General features: G+C 40.3%; 1 long non-coding RNA gene across 5 annotated transcripts; it reads left to right on the forward strand.

Moving 5' to 3' along the window:
- The first annotated feature begins 2,136 nt into the window (after nucleotides 1-2,136).
- Nucleotides 2,137-22,035, forward strand: LOC116241755 (uncharacterized). 5 transcript variants are annotated; one of them, XR_016461635.1, is made up of 4 exons: nucleotides 2,137-2,256; nucleotides 3,073-4,518; nucleotides 4,911-5,011; nucleotides 17,874-17,973. It is a non-coding gene; the product is annotated as an uncharacterized LOC116241755 (long non-coding RNA). The 5 variants fall into 5 exon arrangements; XR_016461632.1 differs by lacking the exons at nucleotides 2,137-2,256; nucleotides 17,874-17,973 and adding an exon at nucleotides 21,630-22,035 and having other exon boundaries at nucleotides 2,294-4,518; XR_016461634.1 differs by lacking the exon at nucleotides 2,137-2,256 and having other exon boundaries at nucleotides 2,294-4,539.
- The last annotated feature ends 745 nt before the right edge of the window (nucleotides 22,036-22,780 follow it).

The following is a 22,780-nucleotide window of genomic DNA, read 5'->3' on the forward strand; positions in this document are numbered from 1 at the left end:
GAAGCACCTCTCCTATGAGGACAGGCTGAAAGAGCTGGGGCTGCTCGGCCTGGAGAAGAGATGGCTCTGAGGTGATTGTGGCATTTCAGTATCTCAATGGGAGCTACAGGAACAAAGGTGATAGACTCTTTATCAGGCTCTGTTGTGATAGGACCAGGGGAAATGGTTTCAAGCTTAAAAAGGATGGATTTAGGTTAGGTATAAGGAAAAAGTTTTTTTTTACAGTAAGGGTGGTAAGGCAGTGGAACAGGTTGCCCAGAGATGTGGTGGATGCTGTGTCCCTAGTGACTTTCAAGGCAGTGTGCTGGATCAGCCCCTGGGGAACCTGATGTAGATGTAAATGTCCCTGTTCATTGCAGAGGAGTTGGACTAGATGACTTCTAAAGGTCTGTTCCAACCCTAGGGATTCTATGACAAAAGACACAACCCTAAGGACTTTATGATAAAAGACACTATACACACTCTCTTGGCTTTGATTTCTGTCTCTTGCCACTTACTCTTCCTTTCCTCCTGTCACTAATACAAACATCTCATTTGCTTTTCTCTATTTTGTTTCCATGTAATCTTCTAGTGTCTTCGGATGCCTTTCTTGCACTCAGTTTCTTTCTTTCCTACACAAAGGAAACCCACCCGTGACCCCTCCCTCCCCCCACTCTTCTAACTTCTTTCCAGGCATTCCATTCCTAAACTTATTGGTATTCTGAACTCTCCTCCGATTTCATCATGGCTCCATCCTTGGCATCTCTCTGGAATTTCTCTCACTAAAGCCTTTGATGACTGCAGCTGAATCTCAGATCCACATCAGTATGCTTATCTTTTTCAAATTATCAGACACCTGCCTCACATTTAACCAGGCTTTTCTTACTGAATTCCTGCCCTTCCTCAGGGACTGTATCCTCTCTGAGCTTCTCTCATTATTCTCCAACATTTTTTTTCAGTTTTGTTTTGGGGGTGTGGGGGTGGGAGCAAGACAACACCTTTAACTTCCTATGGGTTTTGGATAAATTTTTTGTCTCTATCCACGCTGTCTGTGGATAATTTTGTCAGAAAACAAAGTCAGTTCCAAATTCTGAGACAGAGAAGCAGATTAAAACTTGGTTTTCTCTCTTTGGTGCTCTCTTCCAAACATTCAGCAATCCATTCTATTTAGCTGTGACTAGAGGAAAACTCATTTTCTCTTGGTCACCTGGCAGCTTTGTGTCCTGTTTGTTCAGTCCTTAGTCACAGGTTATGGCCTGTGACTAGAGTGCTGCAGCAGTGTGACAACCAGAATAACAAATAGCCGCAGAGTTGAATTAGGTAGAAACAAGTCAGTTTTGAAACGAGTGTCACAGTACCTTGAAGAACACCTACATGAAGATTTACTGTCATTAAAAGCTAAGTATTTGACTCGGTTGTTCAGCATTTGTGTGCGTGCTGCATGGCCTGAATTCAGTGCTCTACAGCAGTTTCTGTTTGGCATAAAAGAGGTCTGGATCCTGTACTTTGCTACCCTAGTATCTCTGGTTCTGCTGGTACATCTCTTGTGCCTGGAGCTGGCTCTCCATCTAACTGAGGCATCATCTTTAACACTTAAAAAAACAAGCTCAAGGAAAAAAGGTTTTGGTGATGTGACATGAAAATAGACAGCACAAATACAGACCTGCAGTAACAGAAGATATACGTGCTAGGTGTTGAATATAATTTGGAAACCAAGCCACAGATGAGAGGTCTTACTTGATTTGGTTTATTTTTGCTAATCAGAAAGTCAGTAGATGTAAACCACAGATGCAGCATAGGGATATTCAGTCAGGTGATACAACATGTATCTAATTGTTTTTTCATAATTACAATGATTAATAGATATTAGCATGATAATGACTCTCTTCCTAGCTTAAAATATGTTATCACTAAATTTGAAAATGGCACACTAATAAATAGGGCTTCTAAAAGAGGTGTGTTGGTAAAACCTTCTTTTATCTACTTGTTTTTAACTGTAATATCAATATATTGAAAACATTTGCACGGGGCCAAGTAATTGTGAGGGAATAAAACAGCATATGAGGTTATAATTACTATGTTAGGTAAAACAGAGCATTATCAGTCTTCATTGTTGTTGTTTTTTTTTCCCTTCCAATTACTTGATAGTCCAGGAAACTTCACAGCTGAGCCATTGTGTTTTCTTCAGAAGTTAGAAAGAAGATTGGCAGATTGATGTCCGTATTCAGCCATGCAGCCAAGTACTGGAAGAACTGCCCTATTTCATCCTACTCTTCTGTGAGTTTCTATTATTTACCACATAAGAACAACTTCTTTGTAATGTCTCCCTTGTAGAAAAATGACATGTTTATCTTCAGTGCCAGCCCTTGATTTCCAGAGCATGTTCAAAATAGTTAATGGGTAAAGGAATGCTGGCTGGTTTTATGCTAAGAAAAAAAGCCTCCACAAGTTCACAGTTAGTAGAGTACAATTTTTTTTTTTTTTTTGGCCAGATGGTCTGCTGGTTTCTCAAGTCTTCTTATGTAACATGAGGGAGCATTTTGTTGTTTGAATTGTTATAACTGCCTATTTTCTGTGTTCAAAGGAATAGATTCCCTTACATCTGGGGTATTTTTAACTGGATAATGTAACTCAGAGTGATAATATATAAAAACAATCTTCTGTGTTGGTTGTTGGAAAGAAAGTTGCTTGTTCATTAGAAATACTAGAAATGTAATAATCCCATTTAGTAGTTAGTTTTTCATCTGAATATTAAGTTCTGAGCAGAAAAGAAAATAGCACCAAGTTTAATTGCATGCTTTGAACAAGGTTTAATAACCTATACACTTTCTTAAATATCCCTCAGTAGCGTATGCTATTATTGTCCTTAGAACCCCTGGATGTCCTTGTTTTAATGGTTCAAAGCATGTGAAAAATCTTTATCACGAAGGATATAACAACTGGGATTTTTTACTTGTACATGATAACACACTAAATTCTATCGCCTTTAATTAACTTGATGCCATAATTCACTGCTGCAGATCTGAATACAAAGATTGCTGGGGCAATGCTTTCAGGGCCAAAACTTCAGCTAGACTGTTGTGTCTTTTGAAGGAATTATGCAGATCCTTCCTATTTGAGGGTCTAGCTTTTGGCTGTCATCTTATGAAGTCACTGCTTTCCATGGACTTCCTGGCATTCGCCTTAATCAAGAGTTGGTGAGGGATAAAAGCCCCTGGCTGATCTCATATCTGCACTTCTTGCATAACCATTGTAGTAAGTATCATCTTTAATCTAACATTGTGAAATGGTTTAATTTATAATGATTAAAAAGGTGCAAAAATATGTCAACCTTCACATACCTTTGGAAGATCATAGAATCATATAATGGCTTAGATTGGAAAGGACCTTACAGGCCCCCCCAGCCCCAACCCCTGCCATGTGCAGGGCTGCCCCCCACCAGCTCAGCTGCCCAGGGCCCCATCCAGCCTGGCCTCGAGCGCCTCCAGGGATGGGGCACCACAGCTTCTCTGGGCAGCTGTGCCAGCGCCTCACCAACCTCTGGGTACAGCATTTCCTCCTAACATCTAACTTAAATTGCCCCCTTTTTAATTTAAAATCATTTCCCCCTGTCCTATTACTAGCAGACTGTGTAAAAACTTGTAAGCTCCCTTCAAGTACTGGGAGGCTGCAATCAGGCCTGCCCAGAGCCTTCTCTTCTCCAAGCTACACAAGCCCAGCTCCCTCAGCCTTTCTTCACAGGAAATGTTCTCCAGCCCTCTCATCATCTCCAAGGCCACCTCTGGACCTGCTTCAGCAGCTCCACATCCTTACTGTACTGGGATGCAGTACTCCAGATGGGGCCTCACAAGGACAGAGTAGAGGGGAGCAATAGCTCAGGTTGGGTAAAACCCAGCATCCTGGCCGAGAAGCAAGGATGTGTAAGCAGTGTGCTTGCATGTATTTCTGAAGCTGTAGTTTGATTTTTATGGTGCATATATGTATGGGAAGAATGGCCTGAACCTCTGATTGATCACCTGAGGCGAGCAATGAGTCAGCCCTGGGAGCACAGGTGAAGGCAATTCAGCTGTGCTGCTGGAAGGAGTGGAGCCTGGCTGCACCTCTCCTAGACCCATTTAAGAGCTGACTACCAGTGGGGAAGGATCTTTTTCTGGAGATCCCTTCTTTGGGGTTTTACACCAAGCCCAGGTAAGCGTAAGCACTCTATCCATTCTTTCTTTAGTGTATGTAATAATCTGCTTAGCCAAACTCTCTTGTGTTTCGTAATTATAATGTCTGTGTATTCATTGATTGTACAGTATAACTAAGGTTTTCTAGCATGTGTTCACTGCAGTTGGGAATTATCTAGGGCAAACACGAAAACCTGGCAAACTGTAGCATTGTGGAGTAAAGAGAAATCCTGCAGTAGAACAACTTGCAAGCAGAGGCATCTAAGCAGTGAACTAATCGCTTAATAGTATTTTTTTATCGTTTGTTTTCTTGAGAGCAAGAAGGCAAAATGGAAGTGAAGAAGTAAGAATGGACATCATGAAAACATCAGTAAGAATTTCTGTTCTAAAAGTAAGCTAGAGAAGGAGTCTGTAAATACTTAAAATGCCACATTAATCATAAATTGTTTTTCTTGAGTTCCTATATTCAAGTTTCTTTAAATAAGAGGTTGACATAATCTCTGTTTATGCTTGTGTGTGCATAGCAGTATATTTGGAGATGCTCAAGTTAATGGTGGGCCAGTAGCTCAGTCACTCTGTTATAGCAAGAAAGGGATGTTTTAAATTCTTTATTTATTAAATATTTAATTATAATATTATATATATATATTAATATTTTATTTAAAAATTTAAATAAAATTTAAATATTATAGAATTAGTTGCTAGTCAGAAATGGATTTTTTTGGTTCCCAGTCCTTACCAATACATTTCTCTGGTCTTGAGTCAACAGGTGGGTCGCTCATTACAAGATGAAGAAAATCCAGCAGAACTGTGTGGAGCACGGAGGGCATAGCCAAATAATGGATCGTCAGTACCAGATGGATGTATGTATTTCTTAAAATTCCTGTCTTTTTATATAGCAGTATAGATGGCTCTACTTACCTTGTCCTTAGTACACTTCAAATACTTTGATTCCAGCCTGTTCTGACTTCCTTGTCAGTACCAACTGGGGTACAAATCATCTCACTTGACATCAAACCTGTAACCGTTAGGTGTGAAGTTAAGCTGGCTGAAGATCAGATTTGGCTGCTATGGACATTCTAAGTGCATCTACAGAGGAAGCTTAATCTTTCCCATCTCAGATGGCTGTCTTGAAAGGGTATGGATTGCTATCCTTAATCGCTCCTTTCTCTTATAAAGGAAATGTAAATACTAACTTAAGATAATATGTTTTAATTTTTGGATGGCTGATTCTAGAGAACAGAAATTCTATTTTAAGGAGGCACACGAATCCTTCCATGCGGTACTGTTCTTTCTAGGATGTAGTGTCTTATGTACTTCGAGGAAGATAACAATTTAACTGCTCTGTCCTGTACTCCTGGTGTATTTGTTTGGTGCTGGGGGAGTACTGGTCCATTGGGATCCTGGTATGAAAGGCACTCAGAGTCTGTAAGAGACCATTTGACCTGCTGTTTATTAGATCGAATGCTAAAAGGACAGAATAATAAATAACTGATGTCCCTTTAGATGCTAAGAACCCCAAGTTATGCAGCACCGAAGAAGCATCTGATCCCTGCACAATACTATGCAGACCCCTTATTTGAAGGGGTACTCCCATTTGGATAATTTCCCAACATGCCAGCTTTTTGCTGTACTTACAGACAAAGGCAGGATAACCCAAGTGGCATAATCACTGTTACTAAATGGGAGCTGGAGTTTTTGTGAAGGAAACTTAAAACTTGATTGCAGTACTGAATCAACAGGTGAGAATGATGCCTAGAGCAGAGATCCACGGCAGTTCTAGCCGTTTGGTTCTGTTCACTTGTAGCCTTTAATGTCAGGAAAGGAGTTGAGCACTGAGCTGTGTATGCTCTGTTTTGCTGAGAGTTGCAGCGTGACTTATTGAGTCAAACTGCCATCTCTTCCTGGAAGGCAGGTTCCATTTAAGACACTTTTGTGGCTCACACACTCCAGATTATGCAGATGCACGTTTAAAGGTTGTGAATGACTGGCTCTGGGTCTTTTGAAATGCTCCTTTCCTACCTATCTACTTCAACAAGTAAATAGTTTTGTGTCAAGTTAAAGATCAGAGTGCATTATTCTACCTGATCGTATTTGTGGCTTGGAGACAATTATTATAGCAGATGTCCTGCTCTGAAGAGTACTGCTATGGCGTTTAGATAAGAAACAGAAATTCTATTGAAAAGACAGACCTCTTCTGTTACTGAGGCTTACTGTCTAGAAGTGCTTTTTTTGGGAGAGCAATTTGAAGGAAATTGTCCTGGGAGCTTGAGACATGTCTAACTGTAGACAGAGCTGTTCAGATCTGTTTCCAACCACCACAGAGCCAACAAGAAAGCTGCCCCAACTCCTCTGCAGAGGTCTGATGTGACTGATGATGGGGCAAGGCCAGGGCCTCCTTCTGTTACCTATCCCCCTGTCAAGGAAGAAGCATTGCTGCACTTGTGTTTTCCAGAAGAGGTGACAGGTCTTGGCAGTGTGACGTCTGGGATGCTAGCAAGGGAGTCAAGCTGGCCCTAAGAAAAAGTGAAAAAGCATCTGGATGTAAATATTGCCTTGATAACCTGGGATTCCCCTATTGCATCTGTTTGCAGAGGGACTGGGCTTTTTCTTGCTGATGGACTGACAAATTAATGAAGAAGATTCAGTATGGATCAGATAGATAGAATTGGAGCTGGAGGTCTCAGCAGCAGTATAAGATGCCTAAACAGTGTCATCCTATGAACTCAGAAGGCTCAGGGTGCATTACAGTCATACATGAATTCATGGAGGTCAGTAAAAGACTCATGGTAGGAGTTGCATGGTCAAGGCATTTGTCTTTTGATCTGAAATATGCTGCATTTAACACACGACTCAAACTGATGGTGTGGGGCCAGAGCAATGGAAATCTGTGTCCTAATATGCAATTAAGTCATATTATGGGCCTTGCAGACAAATTTAATGTCAAATTATTATTATTTGGAAGAGAATATCAGTGTACAGCATGGCAAACACAGATGAATGAAAGGATTTTCATTTGTAATTGGCTTAAGCTAATTTCTTTTCTATTAGCATCTCCTCTACCAAGACTTAATAGTAATCAGAGGGCTAAGGAGGCTTCCCGTGCTCTTCAGCTGCAGTAGCATGTGCAGTGTCAATTTACTGGATCTGTAGGTGAAGTCTGTGCCCTTTATCTCAAATCCCTGGGCACTGCCTGCCTTTTAACTACATTTCTGGCTTTTCATCTGATGTTCCTCCCCTTGTTTACAGATTGTTGATTTTACCTTGGTAATCCAGTTTGGCTTGAAACTTTATTCTGGACGATGAGCTTTAATCTCTTACTAAGTTAACAAGAAAACGGGCATGGTTTTAGGTTTGCTCAAAGAAAGCTTTGCAGTGATTATGTGGGGACGTTTTAGAAGTCAAAGGTCTAGTTTCATTTGATTCTGTTTTCTGTATTGTTTACCATCTCTATCTTAATGTTTGGTGGCATAGCTGACTTCATCTCCCCAGCGTCACCGATTCATTCGTAAGTTTGTTGCTTGGATGAATCTCAGCTGTATTCACTCCTCTCTGTGCCTTATTCTCAGATTTGGTCGTTTCCTCTTTTTTTTTTTTTTTTTTTTTTTTTTTTTTTTTTTTTTTCCCAGGCATTTATTGAAGTGCAAACTTTTCCATGTAGTCCTCTTTTTCCTTTGGTGTCCAGACAGTACTACCTCCTCTTCATCCTGAGCTGATGAGATTTATTGCCACCCTGCTTCAATCTGATCAGGCAGTCAAGAATTTCTTGCTGTTGATGGAATTGTTAAAACTTTCCCAACTGTGCTTTTTAAGAGTTTCCAGTCTCTTGAGTTTACTGTGGCAAGATCAAGGTTCTCAGAATTCTTGTATGCCTATTCATTATGAGTAAAAACAATGTTTTTCATCTGTCAACTGAAGACATGCTCAGAGTGCTAAGTAAACATGCTACAACAAACAGCCAGAAGGCTAAGCCTTTAAAATCCCCTTCATTTGCTGTGATTTGTGACTGCTGTCTTTCATTTTTTGAGTTTTGTAGGACTTGTATCTAACCCGCTTACCCTGTGGCATTCATTCAGATGTTGTGCAGGTCAGAGCAGAAGTCTGCATTTGTGCGTTTGAGATTTGCTGTAGTTTGAGTCTAGCTTTAATATATTGATTCCCTGGATGAAGGACTGATTCAGCCTTGATGTGACTGTTAAACTGCAGTAGGTAGAGACCTTGACTACAGCTTGCCCAGCCTTGAACTTGGCCGTCATGATCACTTGGGCACTCCTCCTGGAAAGCTGCTGAGTATAAACTTAGCCTGAGAAGATGAATCTGTTAAATTATGTAACTTCTAACAGATGGACTTGCTTGAACACAGAAGTCTCTGTTATTGTATGGAAAATGCCTTTCAGAATTGAGGAAGAATGTATGAAAAGGAAAAATATGCAAAATTTGCATTTTCTTTGGCTGTGGGATACTCAGTACAACTTAACAGTTACGGTTGGCATGTAAGTAATGTGAGATGAGATGAAGCTTCTTTTTGAATCTGAAGTTTTCAAAACTTCAGAGATGACATAGGTGTTATTGCAAAATAACATAGTGGTTACAAGTGACGTGCCTTTTTACCCATATAACAAGCAGAAAAGATTGTGTATTATTTAGAATAATTTAGAATAATTCAAATAGAATTAGAAAAAATCCTTTATGTGAGCAAGAATGAATTTGGTATTCCAAGCACTGTCATTCATGGAAACTTGTCAGTGCTCATGTATCATAGATATCTACTGGGATACTTACAAATACATGCACTTAGGTACAAGACCTAATATTTGCAAACTAATGAACGTCATTTAGTTCAGACACTGAAACTAGCAAAAAAGAATAACCTTAATAAAATAACCCCACAATTATCAACTGTTAGGATTCTGATAGGCTTTTGTAACAAGTCTTTGTCTCAGATACTAAAAATACCTTTGGAAAAGACAGATGGGGAGCTTTCTGACTGGTTTTGTGAGAACAGCCAAAATGTGCTCTGAAAAGGCATTTCCTCCTGTATGACCTGATGCACTGATGTGTGTCCAAGCTGCAGCTCATTTCACAAGTGTTGCTGGGCTTGTTAATGGTGCGTTGAGAGAGCTTTTCCTCATCTGAAACTGCTCATTAATGACACAGAGGATCTAAATAACCTTAATTGGTTTCAAATACCTATATGCTGAACTCAATTACGTAAATTTGATTTCTCTTCATTTTTTGGAGATAATTTGATAGGAATATCTTTATCTTAGCTAAAATGATCCCATTCGCTCCTGCTAGTATAGGTATTGCTATCCACATTTCTTAAATAATCACAGATTTCTGTAAATTGCATAGTTAGTCAGGATAGGACAGCTGTTACATTCTCCAGACTGGCTCATATTGCATTGTATACATTACTGTTTTTGAAACATTGCATATACCTCTGCTGACAGCACTTTCATATCTTCAAGATTAACCTTCTATTGAGTACAGTGATACCATGGTTTTCATATTGCTTTACCCCAGCCTATGCACATCTGATTGCTGTTGTGGGTTCTTCCTTGTATGGGTTTGATTTCACACATCTTGACAGTATTGACCTGTATTAAATTGTATAAAACCTTTTGCTTGGAGAGTAATAAATGACTTTACCCCAGAAAGAACAGAAATATTCCTTCCCTCCTTCCTTCCTCCCTCACTTACTGCTTTGGCTTATTATTGGAAATGCAAAACTCCTAGAGATCTCATTTCAAGTGTTTCAAATATTCTCTACAATACTTGTCATTAATTTCTGTTATTGCTTTTTTGCCCACATTCTATTTATTATATGGAGCTGGCCTCGGTATGAACCTTGAGAGGTTGCCATCCAGGAGCATTAAAGAGATTTAAATCCCTTAATGTTCAATGCATTAAGAACTATTTTATGATATGGCAGTTAAAAATGACATGCTGTGGAAAGTAAGAGGATCCCACAGAGTATGTTACAGGTATGGCTCAGCAGAAAATGAGCAGTATGTCCAACTTCTCCCCTTGGCCTCTTCTTATCTCATAAAAACTGTAACTTTCAAAACGTAAAGGAAGCAATACAGATCTCTACTGGGTTGAAGGATGATGTTTTGTTGCAGGATGGAAAGTTGCAGGTTATTAGAAAAAAATGACCATTGAAAGTGGTCAATTTATGGTGCAGGAAATCTAATTTCTGGAGCTGTGTGTGCATGTATGTTCTCACTTCATCACTGTTTCCAGATGATGGGGCTACAAACTCAGGCAGTAACCATCATCAGTCATCGTTAGTCTCAAAGTTCAGATCTTTCTGACTTTTTAGAGATCATTTGAGATGTTTGTAGCAATGGTCATGGCATTCTCTGTTTGGCTGCAGCTCTGACTAAATGGAATAGAATGATGAAGGAAAATAGAGAAGCTGATATTCCCTGGGCAAACCTGCATGCCAAATGTACCTTTCGCAGAAAAAGATGTAATGTTTTAGAGCTCAGGAGAGCTGTAGCCACACGCTGCAGGCATATTTGATGAGCTTGCATTCCCCTTCTGTTGAATCAAAAATCTGGGCTAAGCAGGAACTTTGTAGGGAAGAGAAGATAGAACGTGTTCCTTTCCAGGCTCGCTTGGGAAATGTCAGGTCTTTCTAAAGGCACCATTCAGCCACTGGCCTTTTTGCCAAAAAGATAACAAGACAGCCAGCACTGCAGAACTGAGTATTCTCCATGTATTTACTCATAGCCTGAAATAGACTATGGCAGTTGTCTTTAAGATCATCAATATACAGTTAAGAAGTGAGCAGCTGACAAAGGTAAGGGCATACCAATGAGTCTTTCCATTTTGAAAGATTTTCATGTAGACCTTAACTCTAAGTATTACAGATTGATCACAGTCACAAATCCCATCTTTCATCCCAAACCTATTAAGCTATTGCAAATTGACCTTATCTGAGGCCTGTTCTTTTTTCTTTTTTTAACTTAACTGCTTATTATGTATTCATTTTATGTATCTCTTATTTTTGCCTTGCCTCGAGCTGGAAGTCACTTTAAGAAAGCCATCTAAAAAGCTCTCTGTATCTCTATTTAGTATGTAAGTAAATCTTGTTGTGAATTGTAGTGTATGCGTATCTTTGGTTCATCTCCTGTACTGCATAATGTGGCAGTATGGCTTTACTCTTTCCAAAACAGTATGCCTTTCCAGAAAGCACTTCACTGACAGCTGAAGCTGTTCCTGTGGTTTTGAAATGTCAGGGGGATAAGAAATGCCATGTGGCAGCAGCAGCTGTGCTGGCTGCATCTCCTCTGTTGTCTGGGGGAACATCTGATAAGGTGCCCATCTTGCACCTTATCTGTGGCTGCAGTGGAATGTGTAGCAAGGCAGAAGCAAAAGACTTGAGCTTTGCAGCTGTGAAAAAAACCTACAAAATAAGACAGTTACTCACAGCTTGAGATAAAAGTGACAGATATGAATAATGAAGAAGTCCATGTGGTATGTAACCTTCCTCATGTTCCTCAAAGCAGAGATTCACTGTCAGACAGGCTGCTTCAGACATTGATCTCGTATTATCACACATCTGGAGCAATGACAGCCTTTGCTTACTGCTTACAGGGAGACCTCTAGGGTAAATGCACACACAAGTGTACAAGGAGAGTTAGCAGTTGTCACTCTTCCCAAATGCACTGTGACATGGGATGTGTTCAAGGTAACAGACTTGCTGGAGGGGCAGATTTCCTTGCAGCTTTATAGGAAACCTGAGAGCTCAGTGCAGAACTCTATGATAAAACACCCTTAGTAAAATCTATTTGAGAGGTGAATCCTCCTGGTTTCCATGAAGTTTGGGACTCCCTAATAATGAAATTAAGATTTGCATGATTGGAAATTATGTGTTTGGTTCTTTTGATCCCACTGGACTTTAGTTTTAATATTTACCTTCCTGCCTATTGGGGTACTTGAGTAATTTTAATCTGCCACAATATTATGCTGCTCCTCTCTTTAACAGAGTGGGGTGGGCTGTTACCAGCTTGGCTGAGGGAGCTGGCATTGTTCAGTCTGCTGAAGTGGAAGCTCAGGAGAGACGTTATAGCTCTCTCTACCTACCTGAAGGGAAGTTGTAGCCAGCTGGTCTCTGCCTCTTCTCCCATGTAACTAGTGATACGACTGGAGGAAATGGCCTCGAGTTGCACCAGGGGAGCTTCAGGTTGGACATTAGGAAATACTGCTCTGAAAGAGTGGGCAGGCACTGGAATGGGCTGCCCAGGGAGGTGGTGGAGTCACCGACCCAGGAGGCATTCAAGGAACGTTCAGATGTTGTGTTGAGGGACGTGGTTTAGTGAGAAATATTGGTGATGATCTTGCAGGTCTTTTCCAACCTTGGTGATTCTATGATAGCAGGAGAAATAGTTATTGCATATCCTTTTTTTTCTATTCCACCTCACTTTGTATTTGGGCTGCTGCTTGGGATCTGCTCAGGATCACAGATTATCTTAAATACTTTTGATCTACAAAGATGAAATAAGAATGAAGATGGGGTGGATTTTAATATTAGCTTTTGGGTGAATACGAAAGATGTAGAAAGGGATTAGAAATATTTTGATGGAGAGAGATAAAAAAAGATCTAGTGGAGATTGTAGAGATTGAATTGTCTTGCTTTCTTCATGTCTCAAATTTGTTAATAGAGAAAGTGCTCTTTAAGATCAAGCGAAGGTGACAAATTTTAATTAAATCATGTCTTTATGGATTTTTTTTCTGTTCTTATAAAATCATCTAAAAATGTTGTAAAGAAGACTGCAACATTTCAGAGGAAGAGTGAGATTCAATTTCCAGTTGATTGCTTTCCTGAACATAGGTGTCCTCATGTCGGTGTGCACATGGAGCTAGGAACTTGGCTCAGTTCCCCACATGCAGGCACTGATGAAAGTTGAGGTGCTCTGGGGTGCTCCTTGTTTCCTGCTGCTGGCACAGACGAGTCTGGGTGTCTCTGAAGCTGCCTGTCACGTTCAGCAGTCCTGTATGTGCTGAACTGCAGCACAGTTCTGTGCACTTTTAAGGCCATGCTGTTGGATAAGGTGATGAGAGCACTTGACCAGTATAGGGCAGTGCAGGAACACAGGATTCAGTATTGTCTTGAGACTTTGGAGAGGAGAAATAAGATTCAGCTACAAACAGGTCCCGAACTGGGAAAGGGTCTTCCATCCCAGACAGATCCTGCTGATGAACTGCTCAGCATAGAGTTGCCTCCTGCTCCCCAGTGAGGAAACATCAACAAGAGCTGAGCTGAAAGCCTCGTGATCAGGGACTTTGCCTGAAAGAGAGTTAAATGTGGCTCTAATTCTTAGTCTGAAAACCACATCAATAATTTATTCAATTACTGTTTATAGTAGAAGTTTATAGTAGAAGTAGCTACACAGGCTTACAATCTATACAGGCTCCCAGAATGCCTTCTATTTATGTGCAGTTTTTGTTTGTTTTCCCCTTGATCTCCAGATGGGTTCTTCATTTGTTCACGTGAGAAAAAAATGAACAGAAGTAGAGATGTGTGAATTGAGTGTGTGTGTATACTTCTACATCTGTTCCTTGTGCTTCGCATGCTCTATAGGAACGTAGGTGACCTGGATGCAAACTCCATAAGGCTGTGGGGGAAACTTAAATATATTCCTACTCCCTGGGTGGCAATTAAGTATTTGTTATCTTACAGAAGGAGGCTGTGTATGAACTGAGATGCCTGTCAATTTCTAATGACATTTCTGTAAGTCTTGTGGTGAAAGTGGTGAAGACAGATGAAAGGCAAGTAGGTTGGTTTATTAAATGATCATTCTTCACATTGAATAGCAATTTCATGCACTTTGAATCCAAGTATTAGAGCCTCTTGTTTTGTAACTTGATCACAGCACAGGAACTCCTAAGCTAATTTCTTAAAGGCTCATCTGTAGTCTCAGCTGATTATGCTCCGACAGTGAAATGTTTGGGATGGAAAACAGCAGCAAATGTAGATCACTGATTTATTTTATTGCAGCCATTATGTCTACCCTTGGAGGCCTTATAAGCAAATTCTGTTTTCCATGTATTCAAGCTAGAGTAAACCTTTGCTCCAACAGTACTAAATGTAACTATCTGAAATGTTTTGTAGTGTATCAGTAGTTAAGAGTGAGCACCCTATTCAGAGTCACTGAAGTCCAAGACTTGCAGGTAGCTGTCAGAGCTGAAGACAAGTGGCTCTGTGGGCATGTTGCATAGCCACGGTCCCGCATGCATCCCTACTAGTGGACGGGCTGTCGAAGTGCCCTGTGGTTCCCTTCCAGCCTCTGCACTTTCCTTCTCAGGGAATCAGAGTAAGAGATCAAAGGCAGAGAGAAGGTGCACAGTGTTTTGCCCACCTGTATTTTCTGGAGAAGTGCCTTCAGATGTCTTGGCACAAGTTTTTCCCTAATGATTTCGTAGGGCTTTGCACATGGCTGCAGACTAGCACTGTCTGAACACACAACATAAAGGTAGTGTAGATGCCCTGCTCACAAAGAAGCAAAATTGCCTCTGACAGATTCTTGGAGATACCAGGCAAAGTATTCACAGGTAGACCAGTAATCATAGCAAGAAAAATTGTGCTCCCCCAACTGCTGAAGGGGCTCTATGGCCACACAGCACTCCTTCCCAGGAAGCAGCCTAGTTCCAAGAGATACTTTCTTGTTGTGGTCTTATACTGACCAAAAATCATTCCACATCATAACATCACACTGTACTGGGAGTTAAAGGGTTAGTACTGCAGTTCAGTGGCTTGTCAGCATTTCTGGTTTCCTGGTCTCAGAAGAAAAGAGTGAGCTACAACTCCCAGAAGACTTCATTATTCCATTTCCATTTGAACAAAAAGATAAAACTGGCGGAGTCTCAAGACTGCCTCTCTTTGCTCTCTGTGCTCCTGGCTGTCTCTCCTATAGCATTAGAGTAAGGAATGCAGTTTTGTAAACTCTCTCCTGTTTTATTTGAGTTATTAACTCCAAATCCCATCGTATTCTATTATCTCACATTGTGCCACTGTATTTTTTAAATTAAGATTTTCCCTTAGTTCACTGCTGCTGGTTTTCTTGCCTCTTCCCCCACTCTTTTGTCTTCCCAGTCCATAGATCCCTTAGCTCCCTCCCACCAAACCTGGCCAAACTACGACAACTTCCTTCAGTGACTGGCCCTTACATGAGCCCAGGCTAACAGAAGGAGACTTATTTTCTGGAGAACATTTTTGTCCTTTTGTTTTTCTTCTAAAAGTGTGCAAGCTTTGGGTAGCAATGTCATGGTAGGGAAAGGAGAATGTGTGGACTTAGCAACAGGTAGGACATACTGCCACCTGCAGAGCCTGAGTTGACTTCAGACAGAGCACAGAGGGCACCTGAAGAATGGGGGATAGGGCATAATGGATATACCTCATCTTACTAGAGGATCATTAGATGAGGTAACTGGAGGTAAAAGGTAAAGGAGTTTACACTAGACAGCAGGGATTTATCTGAGCATCAGCTTAGTACGGGCTGTGCAGAATATCTCATCGTGCCAACCTAGCTTCTCCCCATCTCACTTTTGAGCACTGCACAGACTTTTTGACGTGCTGTACTTTCTGACGTGGTGGGACTCAATAGTCAGGAACCAGAGGAGATAGACCATACCCTCTCAGCCCACCTGGAGGGTTTGGTTTGGAAATGTCTTGGGCTGATGCAAGCGAACAAATCACGAAATAATTTTAGCTGCTGTATTTTCAGTTAGTGAGCAGGTGTAGCTTGTGAGCTCTCAGGGCCAAATCAGAGAGTATTCAGGAAAAGCAGCATTACCTTTAGAGTGAGGGTGGAACCACTGATGTGATGAAGTTCTGAAGTGTGGTCTAAACTACTTAAATTAAATTCCAGATTGAATGAATATAGCTTCACGTGAAAAATGAAGCTGTGTAAATGCTTACAACACGACAGTCTTGAAAAATACAGCTCTCTAGGTGTTAGATTCTTATATCCTATTAGGGAAAGAAGTTGTGTGATTCCCAATGATTTCATCTGGGAGCACCCAAAGGTACAAGAAGAGTAATTTCAGAGAATTTCAATTGGAATCACAGATTCTGGATGGGCACCTTTGGAGATGTTCTACTCCACTGCTTGCTCAGGCAGGGTGCTGCTCGCAGACGTGTCCAATTGGGCTTGAGCATCTCCAGAAATTCCATCACCTCTCTGGGCAATCTGTTCCAGTGTTTGACTTCTCCTGGAGTAAAACTGTTGGTTTTTTGTTTGTTTTTCCTATTTATAGAGACTTTCACAGGTGTTCACTTTGTGTTCATCACTTGTTATCCTGTCACTCGGCAGAATCTGGCTCCCTCTTCATCATTCCTTCCTATCAAGAATTTGTATCGTCAACAAGATCCCCCTAAGCCTCTTCTTTTCCAGGCTGAACAGTCTCAGTTCTTTCAGCTTCTCTTCATGTCACATTATCCTCTTCCTTTGTTATTTTTGTGCCCCTTCACTGCACCTGCTGCAGTAGCTTCCTGTCTCATACCAGTAAGCCCAGAGCTCCAGATGTATCGCACCAGAACTGAGTACAGGAGAGGGAATTCCTCTGCTGACCTGCTGTCAATGCCTTGCCTAACGTGACTCTGGAGGTCACTGACCTCCTCTGCTGTGAAGGCACAGTGTTGGCTTGTGGTCAGCTTTTTGTCCTGCAGAACCCAGATTCCTCTCTGTAGTGCTTCTCCTCATCCTGTCATTATGTACTGGGGAGTCATTCCTTGACAGACACAGGACTTTGCATTTCTTCTTGTTGCATATCACATGATTCTTTTCAGCCTAATACTGCAGCCAATCCAGCTCCCTTTGAATGGCAGCACACTCAACTAGTGCCTCAGCAGCAATGTTGTACCATCTACAAACTTGATGAGAGTGCACTTTGTCCAGACGTTCAGGTCATTAATGAAGATGGACAATGTTGCCAGGGGACAACATCAGGGCCATACTTGTTGTGGTTTCAAGATTTCTGCTATTGGTATTCCACATCATAGCATCAGGTAATGCACGGGGAGTTAAAGAATTAAGGCCTCAGTTCCATGGATTGTTGATAGTTCCAGGTACATTTCACAGAAGAGAAAGAATGAACTGTATCTCCCAGAATACTTCACTGTTCCATTTCCATTTTCTGTTTAAAGGGAAAGAGAAAACTGGGAGTCATGAGACTTCTTTTTCTGCTTGGCTCTGCAGTGTATGCTCCCTATCTGTCTCACCTTCAACATTAGAGTAAGGCCTTTGGTTTTGGACAATCTCTTGTTTATTTAATGTATTAGCTACAATTCCAATTGTATTGTGTTATATTGCATTCTCTCACATTGTGCTCTAATACTTAGTGAACTGATTTTCTCCCTTAGCTCGTTGCTGCTGTTTTGTTTTTAGACCCATCACAGGGTCCCCCTGTGCCATTTAGTCAGGGAACCAGGTCGAAGCAGGCCAGAACTGTGACAGTGCTGTATCTGAATAACTGGGTAAAAGGCACGAGGTGCACTGAGTAGGACTTCTGCTCCACCATACGTTTTTGTTGAGTTTGTAGTATAGAGCTGGTTGTATGGAAGTGGAGCTTAATTGTAACTTTCCTAAAATCAGAATGCTGTAATGTTGTAATTCCAAAGATGTTCACCATATGTTTCCCATTTACAAGTATTTATAGCTGACCTACTGTTACTGAATCCTCGCTAATTTTGTATTTACTTTTATTCTTTGAGAGATATAACTGTGAGGTGAGAAGATGAAAAATTCATTGTACTCTGCAGAGAAGAAAGACAATTTTCTTTGCATGAATGGCAGAACAGCCCCATGGCAAGACTTGTAGGGTGAGTTAATACCTTTTTCTGGACTAACTGAAAATCTATAGAGAAGACATGAGAGCTGCTTACAGTTCTGAAATGGGGAATGTATGGAGAATAATTAGTATTGACCTCCAAAGGTAAATCCAGACTGAGAACAGTTGTAATGACTGCAACTGCACAGTGTTGCTCAGTTAAGGAAAAATTAAATGTAACACATTGGAGAAAAGGAGAAAGAAATGAAGAGTTTAGTGTTCAGATCACATACACGGAGCCAAAAATTTCCATATATCACATGTGAGATACCTCTGCTAAGTGAAAAAGCATCATTGATTTTTACCCCTACAGACTAAAGCACCATGAATTTCTACCAAACGCTGTGAGTATGCTTGCTTCATCACATTTTTTCCACTCTCTGTCAAGACTAGTGGGGTAAGAATCCTCCACAAGGGAAACACTGGGGCAAAAGTACTATGAGAATCTGCTGGGAAAAGGTGAAAAGGAGTTGGGGGGTGTTGTCTGTAAGAGTGGATGTGATGATGCCCCAAATTGCAGGTGTATTTTGGATGTTGGCAGCAGTATTTTCTTTGCATAACTCTGCTTCATGGTGTGAGTGGTGAGAGGCAGTCAGAAAGCTCACCTGGCTGTCTGCTCAACAGGGATCACACTGAACCTCTATTTCAGTAGCGAAAGAATGGTGAATATATGATGCCTGACTGTCTGCTAGCAGTCAGTTTGGGTATGCAATTTCTGTGGGAAGAATGATGGAACTGAGCAGACAGCTGGCCTTCTAGTTGTCCCTGAAAAGCAGCTTATGCTACCATGGCTTGGAATCACAGAATCATGGAATCATAGAATGGCCCGGGTTGGAAGGGGCCTCAAGGATCATGAAGCTCCAACCCTCATGCCACAGGCAGGGCCACCATCCTCCAAATTTAGTACTAGACCAGGCTGCCCAGGGCCCCATCCAGCCTGGCCTTGAACACCTCCAGGGATGGGGCATCCACAACCTGGAAGGTCTTCCTGGAAGATCTGGGCATTCACTTAGGGACCACCTGAGTTCAGTAACTCCTCTGCTATCCATAGAAGTACATGGAAATTGTGAGTAAATGATACTACAGCACATCAACCAATATTAGTACTGCTGCTGATGCTGATGGAGGTAAATGAATAGATGTAAGAAAAACTGGGAAGTTAGAAGACACAAAGTTCTCCTGAAACATTTGCTGAGAGTTTTACTCACGTAAGTGTTTCCATGTGTTAAAGTGGGACTGTTCATGCACATGAATACATCATTGAAGGATTCACTCGTTAGCAACGTCATCTTTTTCACTTTAGAAGATTTTAATGTGACTGTTGTACTTTCTTGAAAAGACAAATAGATATTTTACTGTAGTATTCTTTTCTTCTACATCTTTTTCATTAAGTTTTACATAAACTGCTTACATATGTGATTTTTTGAGACCTTTTATGCTTCTCTTACTGTATGATTGTCAATTTCTATATTTGATTCAAATGAATGACTTTTAATATTGTAATACATTCTGTTGGTTATATTGCAATGAGTCACAAATATGTCTCATGCTCAATTTCCCCTCATTCCCTTTGATCACTCTGTACGACTGATTTCTCAGTACTGGTGTGCTGTCTTTCATGGTTTTTGTCTTTTCCTTTTGCAGAAATTGCTGACCTTCACACAGTCACCATTCATCCATACTCTGTCCTCATCAAAGTTTATATAACCACAAGCTTTAGGCTTCTTTTTAGCTTTACTCTTTCTCATTTATCATAGATGAGCTGCATTTAAGTTACAGCCAACAGTACCTCCTTGCAGGTCCACGCACTGGAGATAACGGGGGTCCTTGCTGTGAAGAAAGGGGAATAGAGATACAAGGGAATGATGCAGCTGAAAAGAAGTACAATGGCAAACTTTTTTCACAGAACAATGATTAATCAGTTTGCTCTCTTCTATTTATGAATCATCTGGAAGTGGGCTTTGCCACAGTGTATGCTCGATCTGTGAGTTGCTTTTGAGTTAATTACTATGACTATCAGCCTTTCTATTAATTTGTAAAGTGTAATAATCCAAATCACCTGTGTGATATCTTTTCCTTAGTTCAAAGATTCATTAATCCCACAAATGGCTTTCACTATAAATGTGAGTACGTTGATATAACGTTCTGTTCACAAATCTATGTTCAGAGAATAGAAGTAGTCTTATCTTAATTTTTTTTCCGCTTACAAACTGCCATAGAGTGCACTTTCAAATTTACATGAAAAGAACATGAACAATGTGTTGAAGGAGAATATACAGACATAGAGATGTCATTGTGCAATATTTGCCCACGTTTAAAGTGTTTGTGTAAGTACCAAACGTGAGGAAGAATCAGAAACTCATTAACAGAATTTCATGTACATTTAATGTAAACACTATCTACTAAAGTCTCCAATTAGGAAAGCATAACATGGTTAATGTATGTGACTCAGCTGAATCCCAGTGTTAAACATGCTGTGATTAAGTAATGGATGGCTTTTGGGAAATGAATTCATGGTCTCAGGCTTGTTCCTGCTGGACAGTTATCACTGTCATACAAATGAATTTGTTATCCTGTTGCTTTACGAGCTAAGGAGAAGGATAATGAACAGAATAGATAAAGCAGCAGAACTATTCCTTGTCCTTAAAACATTTAAGTGGCATTTAATCATCTGGATGATATGGTAGTAACTTATATTGCCACTGGCCTCGCTGAAATCTTTGTGGCAAAAAAAATAACTTCCAAGGTCTCTAACTCTTTCTTATCAGTGACATCTCAGATGTAAATGTTCACGCAGGTTCCTACATCAGGTTGCTTTTTACTGTCAGAATTTTACACAGAAAGTTTTCTAGAAGCTTTACTACTTACTGGGAAATGAGTCCTCACGTGGAAGGAACCCAACCCTTGAAAACCAAAATGTTGGTTAAAATAAAGCAAAATAACAATATGCAGTAATGCAACATTAATTAAATAACTTTTCTCGGGGAAAAAGTTCATAAGGTATTTTTCATCAGCTCTCAAATGTTTGAGAGGAGTCCATTCTGTTAAAAAGAGCTCAGATACTTCCAGTACTTAAAGCTGAAGATACATGTTATGAAGTATGAAATGTCAGGAGATGCCTTAAGGTACCGTCTACTCCATCAGTGCCTAGAAAGACAGGATCAACCACAGATGTATGTCATTCTTTACCACTGTCTAACTTGTTATTGAAACTCTCAGATGACATAGATCCTGTTTGTTGAACCAACAGTACATCTCATTGTTTAATTAGCTCTGTTTATTCTTCCTCATGTCTGCTAGGATTCTTCTGTACTTCAGTTTAAGCCATGTTTTGTCTTACTGTCAATGGATTTATGTAACCCATACGTAATATGTATGTATGATGCCATGGGCTTCTCCTGCCCTATTCCCTACAAGGCTTTCTCCTCTCTATTGTGTAAGCCAGTTGTGAAGATTCTCTTTAAATCCTAATGATTAATATTTTTCATCTTTATTATTTTGTCGGTCTTCAAGGAATTGAGAAAATGACAACATGGCATAGAACTGTGGCTTAAACTCTCTTCTAACAGCTGTCACTAAACCAGCCATCTGTACAGTATCTGTAAGGATTCCTAAATATTCATTTTTCTCTGTTTTTTTTAGAAAAGATGATGGCTGTACCACGAGACATGAAGGACCCGAGAAAAGATGAAACGAAGGTCACTCATCTCTGGGCCCTGCAAACAGTGCAAGGCAAAAAACTCTTACCATCCCGAAGGCCCATTGTTGTGCACACCACTGATGAATCATCAAATATCCAGTGTGGAACCCTGCAGATACCAGTAAGGTGTGCCAATTAACAGAATGATGATGTAGATTGCTCTTACTCATAATAGGCCATTAATTTTCTGGTAACTCATAATACAAATAAGACGGTAGCTATCCAAGCATCCCAGTCACCTCAATTTCATATAGTAGCTATTGTTGCTAAGAATCGTATTGCCCCTGTGGGTTTTGGATCAGCTGTATCCTTGAGAAGTCTCCTAAAGTCTCTCTGCTCTGAAGCAGACACTCATGCAAAGAATAGGAGTGCTGGAGATGGAATACCAGACGTGCTTCAGAGTTTACACACTGCGTAGTGCTACAGGCAGAGGCATAAAGGAGGAAATATGCAGAGCAAATGTGGAAGTTTCATGTGAGATTATCTTCTCCTCTTTTACCAGACCACCACTAGATTAATTCTGATGTCTTTTGCTGACAGGTTTACAAATTATCTCATTAGTTCCTGTGAGTGTACATTCTTCCACTCAGTGAACAAATAAGCAAAGACAAAAGCAAAACCAAAAATCACAGCAGGCTGGAATTCCTACACTAAGTACAGGTCAGGCAACACAGCTATATGATAAAAGGAATTCACACAACAAATCTGAACCAAATCAAACCAAAAACATCTTGGTGAAGGCTTTTAGTTAGGGGTATCTGGTTCAGCTTGTTATTGAAGTAATATATTGATCAGCATTATTGTCACATTTTCCTGGACCACATAGGCATTCTGCATTGCCACTAATTGCTACTGAAATATTTCCTATTTTTCTGTAATTTTCTATGTTTCTCTAATTTTCTTTCAGAATTATGTTCCTACTAAAAAATCCAGCTTTATACAAGCCCTGTTGTTAAGTACTATATATTAAAAATATAGGTACATAAATATATTTAAAATTTAAAACAAAGGGTATAATTATACCCTTTTTCAAAGTGATAAAATAAACCCTTTTCATTTATAGCAATATTTGAATACTGTCTATTTATTGACT

The sequence above is a fragment of the Phasianus colchicus genome, chromosome Z (genome assembly GCF_987193195.1).
Source record: "Phasianus colchicus chromosome Z, bPhaCol1.hap1.1, whole genome shotgun sequence".
Taxonomy (NCBI): domain Eukaryota; kingdom Metazoa; phylum Chordata; class Aves; order Galliformes; family Phasianidae; genus Phasianus; species Phasianus colchicus.